Source organism: Triticum dicoccoides, chromosome 5B (assembly GCF_002162155.2).
Source record: "Triticum dicoccoides isolate Atlit2015 ecotype Zavitan chromosome 5B, WEW_v2.0, whole genome shotgun sequence".
Classification (NCBI taxonomy): Eukaryota; Viridiplantae; Streptophyta; class Magnoliopsida; order Poales; family Poaceae; genus Triticum; species Triticum dicoccoides.
The window spans coordinates 162,384,266-162,400,078 of NC_041389.1; positions in this window are offsets into that span (position 1 = coordinate 162,384,266).

Below are 15,813 nucleotides of genomic sequence, written 5' to 3' on the forward strand. Positions count from 1 at the left end.
TCCTCTAGTGCCATGGCTGCTCTGTTAGTCCACTCCAATTTTTTTCTTCTTAAGTCGCCTTTAGAGAGGCAGTGCCTTTTCGCCGCGGCGGGAGATGAAACGGCTTAAAACCTCTATGCAACCAGCCAACTTCTGAACGTGTTTGAGATTTGTTGGTATTGCTAGCTGGAATAGGGCCCTGATTTTAGCCGGATTGGCCTCAATTCCTAAGTGGAAGACAATAAATCCGAGCAGTTTGCTGGCAGGGACTCCGAAGATACATTTGTCTGGGTTGAGCCGTATATCGCAAGCCCGTAAGTTTTTGAAGGTTGAGCGAAGATCATCCACAAGTTGATCGACTTTTTGGTTTTAATGACCACGTCGTCTACGTATGCCTCGACCGTTTTGTCGATTCGGTTTTCCAGGCATGTTTGGATCATGCGTTGGTATGTGGCTCCCATGTACTTTAACTTGAAAGACGTCGTGTTAAAGCAGAATGGCATGTAGGTGTGATGAACGAGGTTGCAGCTTCGCTGGACTCCTTCATCTTTATTTGGTGATATCCGGATTCTGCATCGAGGAAGTATAGCGAGTCGTGTCCGGTGGTGGCATCTATGATCTGATCTATGCGAGGTAAGGGCAAGGGATCCTTGGGGCATGCATTGTTTAGGTCCTTGAAGTCGATGAAGAGTCGCCGATGTTTGCTTGAACTATGTCGGTATTTTCCCAAAGAGGAAGGGATGATGCATCACAGCAACAGTAGGTATTTTCCTCAGTGATGGAGACCAAGGTTATCGATCCAGTAGGAGAACCACGCAACACCATGTAAACAGCTCCTCCACGCAAAGAACAAATACTTCCAACCCGATGTAAGAAAGGGGTTGTCAATCCCTCACGGGAAAAAAGATAGATAAAATTGTAGTAGATTGGATAAATGATCTCGCTAGAACGCGAGATAAAATAAATTACTAAAAGTTGCAGCAAGGTATTTTTGGTTTAATAGATCTGAAGATAAAAGCAAATAAAAATAGATCGCGAAGGCAAATATATTAAAGGAGAGACCCGTAGGTCGTAGGTTTCGCTAGTGGCTTCTCTTGAGAAAAATAGCATACGGTGGAATAACAAATTACTATTGGGCAATTGATAGGACTTCAAATACTCATGACGATATAGAGGCAATGATCATTACATAGGCATCACGTCCAAGATTAGTAAACCGACTCCTTCATCTACTACTATTACTCCACACATCGACCGCTATCCAACATGCATCTAGTGTATTAAGTTCATGGAAAAACAGAGTTATGCAATAAGAACGATGACATGATGTAGACAAGATCTATATATGTAGAAATAGACCCCATCTATTATCCTTAATAGCAACGATACATACGTCTCGGTTCCCCTTCTGTCATTGGGATCAAGCACCGTAAGATCGAACCCATCACAAAGCACCTCTTCCCATTGCAAGATAAATAGATCAATTTGGCTAAACAAAACCCAAATATCGGAGAAGAAATATGAGGCTATAAGCAATCATGCATATAAGAGATCAAAGAAGACTCAAATAACTTTCATGGATAAAAACATAGATCTGATCATAAACTCAAAGTTCATCGGATCCCAACTGAGGGAGTCCTGGATTGGGGGGTGTCCGGATAGCCGGACTACCATCATCAGCCGAACTATCATCGGCCAGACTATCATCATCGACCGGACTCCAAGACTATGAAGATACAAGATTGAAGACTTCGTCCCGTGTCCGGATGGGACTTTCCTTGGCGTGGAAGGCAAGCTTGGCGATACGGATATGTAGATAACCTACCATTGTAACCGACTCTATGTAACCCTAGCCCTCTCCGGTTTTCTATATAAACCGGATGGCCCTAGTCCATAGGACACACTTTACAACAATCATACCATAGGCTAGCTTTTAGGGTTTAGCCTCCTTGATCTCATGGTAGATCCACTCTTGTAAACATCCACAATATCAATATCAATCAAGCAGGACGTAGGGTTTTACCTCCATCAAGAGGGCCGAACCTGGGTAAAACATCGTGTCCCTTGTCTCCTGTTACAATCCGCCTAGACGCACAGGTCGGGACCCCCTACCCGAGATCCGCCGGTTTTGACACCGACATTGGTGCTTTCATTGAGAGTTCCTCTGTGTCGTCACCGATAGGTTTGATGGCCTCTTCAACCAACAACGACGCGGTCCTGGGTGAGACTTTTCTCCCCGGACAGATCTTCGTATTCGGTGGCTTCGCACTGCGGGCCAACTCACTTGGACATCTGGAGCAGATCGAAAGCTACGCCCCTGGCCGTCAGGTCAGGTTTGGAAGCCGAAACTTCACGGCCGATATCTGCGGGGACTTGATCCTCGACGGATCTGAGCCGCAGCCGAGCGTGCCGCACTGTCACGATGGGCACGACCTAACTCTGCCGCCAGACAGCGCCTTGGAGGCGGCACTCGAATCTGCTCCGATCTATAGTTCGGAGCCGATCGCGCAGATCGAGGACGGGTAGCTGGACACCGCCTCGGGGGCTGCAACTTCTACGGCGATGGAGCTGAACACTGACCTTGTCCCACATAAAGCTCATGACTCTGAGGCGCCGGACTCTCTACCGGACTCCGACCCTCCTACGCCTGCGCCAGTCAAATCCGATTGGAGGCCGGTCATGGAATTCACCGCTGTGGACATCTTTCAGTACTCACTCTTCGGCGATATCCTAAATTCACTGAAGCATCTCTCGTTATCCGGAGAGCCCTGGCCGGACTACGGTCAGGATGGTTGGGACGTGGACGACGAAGAAATTCTGAACCCTCCCACCACCCACTTCGTAGCCACCGTCGATGATCTAACCAACGTGCTCAACTACGACTCCGAAGACATCGACGGTATGGACGATGATGCCGGAGACTATCAAGAACCAGCGCCTACAGGACACTGGAAAACCACCTCATCATACGACATATACATGGTGGACACCCCAAAATACGGGGACGACGAAGAAGCAGCAGAGGCAGATTCCCTAAAGAAATAGCCCAAGCACCGACGTCAGCGGCGCCGCTCTAAATCCCGCCATAGCAAGAATTGAGATTCCGGCACAGGAGATAACAACACCCCAGAAAGTGCCGAGGACAAGCCCCTCTAGCAAGATTCAGTGCAAGAGGAGGCAGAAGCAAGCCCTCACAAGAGGGCGGCAGACAAAGAGGTCGAGGATGATAATTACATACCTCCCTCCGGAGACGAGGCAAGCCTCGACGACGACGAATTCATCGTACCTAAGGATCCCGTCGAACAAGAGCGTTTTAGACGTAGGCTAATGGCCACAGCAAACAGTCTAAAGAAAAAGCAGCAACAACTTCAAGCTGATCAAGACCTGCTGGCCGACAGATGGACCGAGGTCCTCGCAGCCGAAGAGTACGAACTCGAACGCCCCTCCAAAAGCTACCCAAAACGCAAGTTGCTCCCCCGACTAGAGGAGGAAGCATACAATCCGGCATCACCAGCGCACAATACAGCAGACCGACCACCTCGTGGCCGTGACAGAGAGGCATGCAAACCCTCCACCAAAACCGTCCCTCGGCACCGCTCAAAAAGCGCGAAGCCGCGGGGGAACGCGCCGGACTTGCGAGACATATTGGAGGATAAGGCAAGACAATCCAGATCTATCTATGGATCACGTAGGCGCCCCAAGACCAACGACGAATACCGTCGTGCCGGACATAACCACTCCGGTCGGGCCGAACACAGCAGACAACGCTCTCTCGAGCTACGTCGCGATATTGCTCAAAACAGAGGCGCCGCACACCCACTATGCTTCATTGATGAAGTAATGGATCATCAAATCCCTGAACGGTTTAAACCCGTTAACATCGAATCCTATGATGGCACAACAGACCCGGCGGTTTGGATCGAGTATTATCTCCTTCATATACACATGGCCCGCGGCGACGATCTTCACGCCATCAAATATCTCCCGCTCAAGCTTAAAGGACCAGCCCGGCATTGGCTTAACAGCCTGCCAGCAGAGTCGATTGGATGCTGGGAAGACCTGGAAGCCGCATTCCTCGACAACTTCCAAGGCACGTACGTGCGACCACTGGACGCAGATGACCTAAGCCACATAATCCAGCAGCCAGACGAATCGGCCAGGCAATTCTGGACACGGTTCTTGACAAAGAATAATCAAATCGTCGATTGTCCGGATGCAGAGGCCCTTGCTGCCTTCAAACATAACATCCGCGACGAGTGGCTGGCCCGGCACCTAGGACAAGAAAAGCCAAAATCCATGGCAGCCCTCACGTCACTCATGACCCGATTTTGTGCGGGAGAGGATAGCTGGCTAGCTCGCAGCAACAACCTGAGCAAAAATGCTGGCAATCCGGATATCAAGGACCGCAATGGCAGGTCGCGTTGATACAAAAACAAACGCCGCATTAACGGCGACAGCAATGAGGATACGGCAGTCAACGCCGGATTCCGAGGCTCTAAACCCGGTCAATGGAAGAAGCCATTTAAGAGAACTACTCCGGGTCCGTCCAATTTAGACCGAATACTCGACCGCTCTTGTCAAATACATGGAACCCCCGAAAAACCAGCTAACCACACCAACAGAGATTGTTGGGTATTTAAGCAGGCAGGAAAATTAATTGCCGAACACAATGAAAAGGGGCTACACAGCGATGACGAGGAAGAAACCTGGCCGCCAAACAACAGAGGACAGAAGGGATTCCCCCCTCAAGTTCGGACAGTAAATATGATATACGCAACGCATATACCCAAGAGGGAGCGGAAGCGTGCACTAAGGGATGTATACGCGATGGAGCCAGTCGCCCCAAAATTCAACCCATGGTCCTCTTGCCCGATCACTTTCGATCGAAGAGACCATCCGACTAGTATCCGCCATGGCGGATTTGCCGCATTGGTTTTAGACCCAATCTTTGATGGTTTTCACCTCACGAGAGTCCTGATGGATGGCGGCAGTAGCCTGAACCTGCTTTATCAGGATACAGTGCGCAAGATGGGCATAGACCCTTCAAGGATTAAACCTACAAACACGACCTTCAAAGGCGTCATACCAGGTGTTGAAGCCAGCTGCACGGGCTCAGTCACACTGGAAGTGGTCTTCGGATCCCCGGATAATTTCCGAAGCGAGGAGTTAATCTTCGACATAGTCCCGTTCTGCAGTGGCTATCACGCTCTGCTCGTACGAACCGCGTTCGCAATATTCAACGCGGTGCCGCATTATGCATACCTTAAGCTCAAAATGCCAGGCCCTCGCGGAGTCATCATGGTCAATGGAAACACGGAACGCTCCCTCCGGACGGAGGAACATACAGCGGCTCTCGCGGCAGAAGTACAGAGCAGCCTTTTAAGGCAATTTTCGAGTCCGGCCGTTAAACGGCCGGACACGACCAAACGCGCCCGGAGCAATATCAACCAAGACCACCTGGCACGTTCCGAGCACGCGTAGCAATGCGGCCCCAACCCCAGCCCTCGAACAATTGTAAGACAGACTCTCCGCGTACATAACTACACCCTAGAGATACCATGGGTCCAGGGGAAGTGGCACGACCACAACAACCCCAGTGTGCGGCTCGACCATACCAGGGGCTCCCAAGTGTGTTGCTCTTTTCTTTTATTTTTCCTTTTTTTACAGGACTCTGTCTGGCGGTGAACCTGCCGAACTCACGATGCAGCAGCCAGGGAGAGACAAAGGCTGCGATGAACACTCAGGTGGTCTCCATTACGAGCATTAAATTTACACACCATTCCGCGGCCTACCCCTGGAGGGAGACGCCTTTAATTCGTCCAATCCCTTGCTTTCCGCACTATTTGTATCATTCCGCACTCATAGCAGAACTTCTTGAATAAAATGCAGCACCTTCTGCCCATAAATGCATTGCTTTATATATATGTTCATTTACAACATGTTGCGTCCGTATATTTTGGTACGGCCGAATACACCAGGGGCTTATGTTCCCCGCATTATGGTGTGATAAGTCCGAACACTTTCACAAGTGCGGCACCCCGAACTTATAGCATTATATGAATCGGCTCTGAATCATGTATAGGGTCAATAGTTGGGTTTGCCCGGCTCCCATGTTTGGCACCTTACGTTTCCGTTCTATCGGCTAAGGTAGCACTGGGAGAACCACTGCGATTGCGCCCCGGTTGAGCCGGGTTAATGCCTCAGTGGAGAAAGCTAAAACTGACCGTCATGATAAGGCGAGAGACTGGTCGCTGTTTGAGAGGTTTTTTCGGGTCCTTAAAGGCCTACGCCGCTTCGAGCGAAGTTCCGGATAATGTCCGATGAAGGCGTGGATAGCGCCCCAAATTCGGTCTTCCAAATACTAGGGGCTTCGCCGAAATTTAAAATTATAGAATTCTATGGCTAAGTGAGAGTGTTCAAGCATTATAAGTCCGGTTGCCTTGTTCGTTGTGTTGAGCACCTCCCTAGATGGACCCAAATATGGGAACAAGAGTGCTCAAGTTTATCCCGAACACCCCAGCACTAGTGCCATGGGGGCTGAAGCCAACGACTTGCCATCTCTCAGATTTTATAAACGGCCACACAGAAGGTAATATTTTAAATTAAAACAAGCGTTGCTTAGCGCGTATGAACAACGTTTTCAAGCGCACAGGATACTACATAGCGAGTTCACTCAATAATTACATATCGAGGGCACTAATCCGCAATCTTGCGGGCACCCTTCAGGATAGTCTTATAGTACATTTCGGGCGTACGATATTCCTTGCCCACTGGTGGCGCGTCAGTGATCAGCTTCTCTGCATCCAGCTTGCCCCAATGCACCTTTGCGCGGGCAAGGGCCCGACGAGCACCTTCAATACAGGCGGAGCGCTTGATGACCTCCACCCAGGGGCACGCATCCACCAGCCGCCGTACGAGGCCGAAATAGCTCCCGGGCATGGCCTCTCCAGGCCACAGCTGGACTATGAGGCCCTTCATGGCCCCCTCGGCTACCTTGTGGAGTTCGACCAGCTGCTTCAGCTGGTCGCTAGGAGGCACCGGATGGCCGGCCTCAGCATACTGAGACCAGAAGACCTTCTCCATTGAGCTTCCCTCCTCGCCACGGTAGAATACGGCAGCATCGGATACACTACGAGGCAAATCTGCAAACACCCCTGGAGAGCTCCGAATTCGGGTAAGTGTCAGGTAGTTTACATTAACATGCTTGCTTTGCATGAAAAATGCCTTACTCGCCGCTATTTTCTTCACATCTTCCACCTCCTGAAGGGCCTTATGGGCCTCGGCCTTGGCGGCTTTGGCACTTTTGAGAACCGAGGCAAGCTCGGACTCTCGAGTCTTGGAGTCACGCTCCAAACTCTCATGCTTTTCCATGAGAGCCTGGATCTCTTGCCGAACCACCGCCACCTGCGCCTCCTGCTTTTCTCGCTCCATCCGTTCTGTGGCCGCATTATGTTCGGCCGCGGACACGGCCTCCTTCAGGGCTGCCACCTCGTTCATGGCCCCTGCAGTACCCATGTTATCCTTGTTATTCTTTTATTGCAACCTAAATCCTTTTCTGTAAGGTAACTATTCAAAGTGGTGTTACTCACCTTCTTTGTCCTGGAGCTGCTTCTTGGCACGGCCGAGCTCTTGCTCGGACTGCTCTAGCTCCTGCTTCAAAGCACCGACCTCCGCCGTCAGTGTGGCAGAGGTCAGCAGTACAGCCTGCACACCCAATTGACATAATTTTTTAGCAACCCAGCGTATATCTTTTTAGATCCTCAGTCCGGCTTTTCTTTCCGAACACCAAACCAAGCATCAGGGGCTACTGTCTATGCGGTATTACATTACATAATTTTAACTTCTTACCTCAAAGCCTGTTAGAAGGCTATTGCAGGCTTCGGACAGCCCACTCTTGGCAAGCTGCACCTTCTGAGTCACTGCACTCATGATAGTGCGGTGTTCTTCCTTGATGGAAGCGCCTTGAAGCGCCTCCAACAAGTTGTCCGGCGCCTCCGGTTGGACGGAGGCCGCTGGCGTCATGGTCTTGCCCTTCTTACGAAGGGGCCGCCGACCGGACTCCGGAGCCCTTGCGGGTTCCGATGTGGAGTCCGGCGCAAAGTCCGGGAGGCCGCCTTGTGGCGCCTCCGGAGCCTCCCCCTGATGGGTCCCTCCTTGGGACCCCACCTCGGCGTCCTCAGTGGCGCGAGGGGTAGAGGTCGTCGGGATGGAGTCCACATCCGACGGAGCCAATGACCCGCTCGATGAAGCGGGGAGATCATCATCGGCCGGACTGTAGGCAGTATGCGGCATTAGAAGGATGCTATGTGACATAACAAGAAATTATAAATCATTCAGGAATCCGGATACTTACGATCTCGCCAGAGGCCTGGCCCTTGAAGGCCATTCTTCCTCGCCAACGTTGATGTTGGCGGATGTCACACCCTAGCTAGTTCATGCATTAGAGTGTTGCATCATGTTTATTATTTTTCAACAGAAACCTGAAATGGGGATGACAGAACCCCCAGCCCCCTCTGAAACCAACTAGGGTTTACTAAAAATATTTTCAATGAACCTGAAATGCCCTTCTAAAATGTCCATCATTTTTGTCTTGGTCCAGAACCTCTGCCAAAAGTGATGCACAATTTCGTAGGTCATCCTAGGGTTTTGAATTAAATCATAAGTATTTGAATTTGGGCATTTAAAATTTATAAAATATTTCAAATGCTCAAATATTCCCAACCTAAAATGTTTCATGTTCGAAATATTCCAACTATGGACCAGGAGCAGTTTGGTGAAATTTGGAACTGTTTAAGTATTTTTAGAAATTCAACAAAGTTTCAGAAAAATAGAAAAAGAAAAACAGAAAGAAAACCTACCTGGCGCCTACTAACCGGCCCACCTGCCGGCCCAGCCCAGCTGCCGCGCCAGCGAGCTGCTTGGCTCGGCCAGGCAGGCAGGCAAGGTGCTCGGTGGTGAGCACCGCATGGGTGCCACGCACCTGGTCGCCGCCTCGCCGCTCCCTTCATCCAGCTGCGACGTGGATCACTCCCCCTCTCTCCCCCGAACCCCCCAGACACCTCCTCTCCTCTCCAGCTCCTCGCCCTCGCGCTCCCAAGCCATGACCAACGCCACCGCCGCCGCTCCATCAGCGTAACCGTGCTCCCTGCCGTCCGTGCTCCGTCTCGCCGTGTCTAGGAGCTCCGTCGCCATCCTCTTCGTCGAGCTAGCCGAGCCCCGCGTGCTCATGTGGCCCGAGTCCACCGCACCGACCACGCCCGAGTCCGCCGTCGCCGGAGATCCCTTTCAACACCGTCGCTGCATCAGTTTGTCCCCGACCCTGCCGGTTGCCTCTACGAGTGCTCTGTGAGCATAGCTACCCCCCTACCCTTCCTCTCTTGCCCCTGAGCTGTGTAGAAACCGCACGAAGATCACCCGCACGCACCGCCGTGGATCTCGTCGCCGACGTGCTCCCGGCCACCCTCCGGCCACCTCTCGGTGTCCAGAGCACTCACCACGATGCGTAGGGTCTAACCATGCACTCCCCGCACCTCACCGCACACCCTAGCTCGAGTTCGCATCCACCCGAACTCCGGCGGCCGCCTAGGTCGTCGCCGGCGCCGACTCCGGCCACCCCGACCCCAACCAACTCCACCAAGAGCTGCGGGTTGTCCCCAGCTCCACTTTGATGCCTTCCGTGACCCATTTGGTGGCCGGAACGGCCAAAACCACTTCTGCCGCCGCGTCGGGCTCGCCAGCGGCTAAACGCTGGTGCAGCCGACTTTGACTTTGACCACGGGTGGGCCCTGGTTGACTTTGTTGAGTCAATGACAGGTGGGGCCCAGCCCTGTTAACTAATCTGGTTTAGTTTTAATTAATTTTTAACTAAACTAATTGCACTGACACCCTGGACCCACAGTCAGGTTTGACCTGGACGTCTCCGTTAACTATGAGGTCATCCTGACGCATTGCTGACGCAGTAAATTAATTACTGGATTTATTCTATTATAGGAAATTCCAGAATTTAGTTCAAACTTCAAAAATTCATATCAATTCAACCGTAGCTACAAATCAAACAAATTATATATGAAAAATGATCAGAAAAATCCAATCTATCCATCTGTACTGTTTTCATGCATGTTCAAACAAGTTAACTTGCTGTCTAGTGCAAAACATGATAAAGCACTATTTAAGATCACAAATGTGTTTGGAAATTGAATCTTTGGTTCAAAATGGTTCAAACCATCTGGTCTTAGTTGCATTAGCCCAACACACTCATATTTGCCATGTCTCATGCATGCATCATATTGTTGCATATTGTTTGGTGATGTTTGTGTATCGGTGTTCTCTGCGGCAGGTTCTGCCCCCGAGGAGTACCGTGATTACCCCAACGAAGAGCAATACCAGTGCACCGACCCATCAGGCAAGCAACCAACCATTTGATCATGTCGATACAATCCCATGTTCTTGCTCCTGCTCTCTTATACTGCATTAAGACAACGCGATTCAAACTGCTGTGTGCTGCGGTAGTTGAACCCATTTCCTCTGCATGACCTGTCATTGCCACAGTAACTAGATGAAACCCACTAGCATGTGTAGGAGTTGATTGAGCCATGTGTGTGTGTTGTTCCTACCTTGCTACGCCTGCTATGCTTAGAGTCGTGTCAGGTCTGGTTCATCTGGGTGATGGGCTAGAGTGAAATGATCATGTCAGTATGAGAGTGGTGTGTTGAACACGATTTGGTAAAGGTATCGATGAGAGGCCATGTAGGAGTACATGGTGGGTTGTTTCATTGAAGTCGTCCTTAAGCACTAAGATCTGCATGTGTGATTTAAGAATCAGCTACTACCATGCATTGGGCCCAAAACCAATGGACCCTCTCGACTTCTTATTCACCCTAGTCCTCTATCCAGGAGTTGCAAGTAGTTTCTGGTGTTTGTAGCCTACTGGAGGCCGTGGACAGCGCACACCGTAGGGGTGGGCTGTGATGCGGTAGGTACGTGGCCGGGTATACCGGGCACCCGTTAGGTGTCTCGGAACCCTGTTCACATCGTTTGGGGCTGTGAGCGAAACCCTGGCTGGATCTCCTCACGGATGGAACCCGAATAGGCGATAAACCTGGATTAGAGACTTAGGTGTTTAGGTAGGTCGTGGACGACACCCATGCTGGGCTTCCGCTTGAAGGTTGCCGAGTACATGTCGTGTAAACAGCGGTAAGTGGTGAGAGCATGTATGAAGAAGTACACCCCTGCAGGGTTAACCTAATCTATTCGAATAGCCACGTCCACGGTAAAGGACTACTTGGTTGCCTATACAGTTCATAGACAAGTAAATGGAAACTACTAAAAGCCTCAAGATAAGCGTGAGTGTCGAGGATAGCTCTTCCGTAGGAAGACGGAGGTGGTTCCTCGGTAGTGTATTGGAGTGGTGAGTAGTGGACTCGTGTGCGCAAAACTATTTCGAGTTGGAGTCTCGTAGGATAGCTTAGCCAAGAGTCAGAGCTGGCTTGCTGCTATAACTCCACCAACCCTTTTTGATAATGAGCATGTATGTAGGGTCTGACGTAAGTCTTGCTGAGTACCTTTGTACTCATGTTGCTTTAATTTATATTTTCAGAAGATGCTACAACCCCTTCCGACGGGTTCTTCGTAGACGTTGACATCGATGAGTAGACTAAGGCCCAGGTGGTGATCCTGAGCTCGTGAAGGACCATGTAGTATAGCTAGGCTTACCCAAGCCTCTTTTATTTTACTAGTTGTCTGTACCCAGACAAGCTACTTCCGCTGTCGACTTGTATGCCTGTATGACTTGAATGTGGGTCGTGTGACCCGTACTTGTGTGTATGTTATGTATGGCTCTCTGAGCCTTTTAAAATAAAGTACTTGTGTCATAGAGTCATGTTGTGATGCCTTGTTGTATTTGCACATATTGAGCATATTGTGTGTATGATTGAAATGCTTGGTATGTGTGGGATCTGACTATCTAGTTGTTTATCTTTAGTAGCCTCTCTTACCGGGAAATGTCTCCTAGTGTTTCCATTGAGCCATGGTAGCTTGCTACTGCTCCGGAACACTTAGGCTGGCCGGCATGTGTCCTTCTTTGTTCCTGTTTCTGTCCCTTTGGGGAAATGTCACGCATTGAGTACCGGAGTCCTGTTAGCCCGCTACAGTCCGGTTTACCGGAGTCCTGCTAGCCCAGTGCTACAGCCCGGACCCACTTGCTGATGACCGACACGTTCGATGCTGGGTCATGGATGCCTGTCCCTGTAAGTCTGTGCCACTTTGGGTTTACGACTAGTCATGTCAGCCCGAGCTTCTTATCATATGGATGCTAGCGACACTATCATATACGTGAGCCAAAAGGCGCAAACGGTCCCGGGCAAAGGTAAGGCGACACCCGTGGGGATACCGTGCGTGAGGCCGCAAAGTGATATGAGGTGTTACAGGCTAGATCGATGTGACATGGAGTCGGGGTCCTGACAGCGTTGACATCAGAGCCGGACTGCCTGTAGGTTCTCCAAGCCAAACTGGTCGATGTTGAGTCTAGAAATGCTTTAGTTATATGTAGGGGAATTGATTGTGGGATGGTACGTAAGGCTCTTTTTACTTCTTTACCTCATGGCATTCTGATCTGAGTCAGTCCATTCTTCCACCGGGGGTTAAGGACTAGGATCTCTTCTCTCTATCAGGTTCACGTGTTACTACTCAGTAGTACCTTATAGGTTTGATGACTACAAGCCTAGTTCAGTGCTACTACCCTGTTATGTTGTTAAGTTGGACCCAGAACCTTGATATGATGTTGTTGAGTGTCTATGCAATTCTTTGATAAATGTCTCAAACTCTTCTTGAGCATTTACAGCCGTTATGCTGTCAAAATTCTGCTAGAAATTCTAATGCCTTTGCATTATGGTTGTGCTTTCAGATGGCCACTCGTGACCAAAATCAAGTGGTTCGCCTGACCCGATGCATTGGTGTGACCGGTCATACGGCTATGTTAGTCCGGGTGACGATCGAGACGGGTTACCGTTGGTATCCCGAATACACGGTCGAAGAGCAGTTTCGAGATTTTAACCAAAGCCAGTATCTTTGCACCGTCCGGATATTTCCCTCTTATCCTGGTTCTACCGAGGCCCTCCACTGTTCCTATGGGCTCGGTGTTACAATTGAGATGGCCGTGCAAGATGCGGCTTATTATATGATGACCATCATGCGAGTCAGGACTAGCCTGCTTCGCAACACCGACTTCCGGTATATGCCAGCTTCACTTCCTGGAGCGCACGGGTATCTCCGGGCTATCTATGCTGACTCCAGTCAGGAGGACTCACTAACTCGCACCACTGCCGAGTTGCTCGAGGATAAGGACCGAGAGAATCGGGCCTTGAGAATGGAGCTTTTCAACACCCGCGCTGATCACTGGGCCACCTTGACTCGGTTTGCACCGGCTGTGCAAGCTGGATACATGGATATGAGAGACCTGTATCCTGTTAGGTCTGCTCTGCCAGACATGATGGATTGGCGTGATGTGGGAGGCATCACCCCACCTCGTGGTCCCCGCAAGCCACCGTTTGTTGGTCCAAGACCTCACCCTAGCCCCTTTGGTCCACAGGCTCCTCAGGACCGTCTGTTTCCGGATGCTCACGTTGAACTTCCAGGCTATGGAGGAGACTTCTATGAGAACTACTACGGAGATGACTGAGATAGTAGTAGTTCCACTAGTAGTGTAATAGTTGTATTTCCACCGTCCTGCGTGACTTGTGGAATATGACTTAGTGTGTAGTAATTCCGGGGGTGTAGGAAAAATAATGTATAGGAGCTTGGGATGCCTCCGATGAGATGTAATCCTCTTCTCACCGTAGTAGTACTTGTTGGTCTTGTACTAAACCTTGTATGGTGTATGACGATGGAATAAAAGAAGTAGTTTCTGTATCTACCATGTCATACGGATGATCATCTTGCATTCTGAGTTGTCCATTACATTCTACATTCTATGTCAGAATCTTATCATTTTGGACTAAACCATTGTCTTGTTTTCCTAGGATGGTCAACACCCGCAACAACCCTGCTCCCCCAGAGTAGGCCGAAGGCAGCAGAATTGGGGAAACAAACCTGCATCATGCTCCTTCTTTGGCCGACGTTATGCTGGAAGCCGAGAGAAACAAGCGGGAGACCAACCGTTTGTTGGAGCGCATCGAACAGAACACAGCACACCATCAGAGGAATAACTTGGTGTCACTCAGTGATTTCATCAAGTTACATCCACCTACCTTCCACCACTCCGTTGAGCCTCTCGACACCGATGACTGGCTTCGCAGTATTACTCACAAACTGCATTCTGCACTCATAGCTGAGGCTGATAGGGTCACCTTTGCTGCATATCATCTCGAAGGCCCCGCCAGTCTCTAGTGGGAGAACTATGAAGCTATGCGCCCAGCGGGCCACGTCACTACTTGGGATGAATTCAGCAAGGCTTTCCGTGAACATCACATTCCGGAGGGTCTCATGGACCATAAACGGGAGGAGTTCTACAGTTTCACTCAAGGTCGACTCTCTGTTGACGCTTACAGCAGGGAGTTCGGCAACCTTGCACGATATGCAACCGAGGAAGTTTCTACCGATGCCAAGAAGCAGGCAAGGTTCCGTAAGGGACTTAGCCCTGAGCTTCGTCGTGACCTCCGTCTGCATGAGTGCACCTCTTTTCAGAAGCTTGTGAATAAAGCCATCAGTGCTGAGACAGGTCATACTGATTTCGACGCATCACGCAAGCATGGCCGTGACTTGGGTTCCTCATCCGGTGTTGGACCACAAAAGCACCGGGTGTGGGTGCCTAACACTGCCCTGCCACCCAGGTTTACACCGAGGCCTTCCTATCAGGCGCCTCGGCCAGCTCAACAGTATGCACCAGCCAAGCCCTATGGTGGTCCAACCAACAATGCTCCTCCACGCACCAGTTCCGTGACGTGCTTCAAGTGTGGGGAGTCAGGCCACTATATGCGCAAGTGTCCCCAAACCAACCCCAACCAGACAGCAAAAACTGTTGGCCATGGCAAGCCGACAGGGAAAGTGTTCTACGCCAAGCCGGCCACCACTGCACGTGGCCATGTTAATTGTGTCTCTGCGGAAGAGGCTCAAGAAGATCCCAATGTCGTTCTCGGTACGCTTCTTGTAAATTGCCACCCGGCATCCGTTCTTTTTTATACTGGAGCATCTCATTCATTCATATCCGAAAACTATGCTCGCTTGCATAACACTGCATTCTGTGACATGCCTTCCGCCATGGAAATTTCCACTCCCGGTTCTAGATGGCAAACCTCTAGTGTAAGCCATGGAAATGAAATTCAAGTTGACAGACTTGTTTTTCTTGCATCCCTGATAGCTCTCAAATCTTCAGATATTAACATCATCTTGGGTATGGATTGGATGTCAGCCCATCATGCCAAGATCGATTGCTTCTCTAGGACTGTTCAACTCACACACCCTTCGGGAAAGATAGTCAATGTCTTGACCCGAGTAGCTAAACGACAACTATATTCTCTTAACGCCAGTCCCTTGCCAGACCTCGAAGACGTTCCAGTAGTCCGTGAGTTCCCGGATGTCTTTCCAGAAGAACTGCCAGGTATCCCACCTGACAGAGATGTCGAATTTGTGATAGATCTCATTCCAGGAACTCTCCCAATTTCCAGAAGACCCTATAAGATGGCACCATTTGAACTAGCCGAACTTAAGAAACAACTCGATGAGTCCTTGAAAAAGGGTTTCATCCGACCTAGTTCATCTCCTTGGGCTTGCCCCGTCCTCTTCGTCAAGAAGAAGGATGGTACGGACCGGATGGTTGTAGATTATCGACCTGTCAACTTG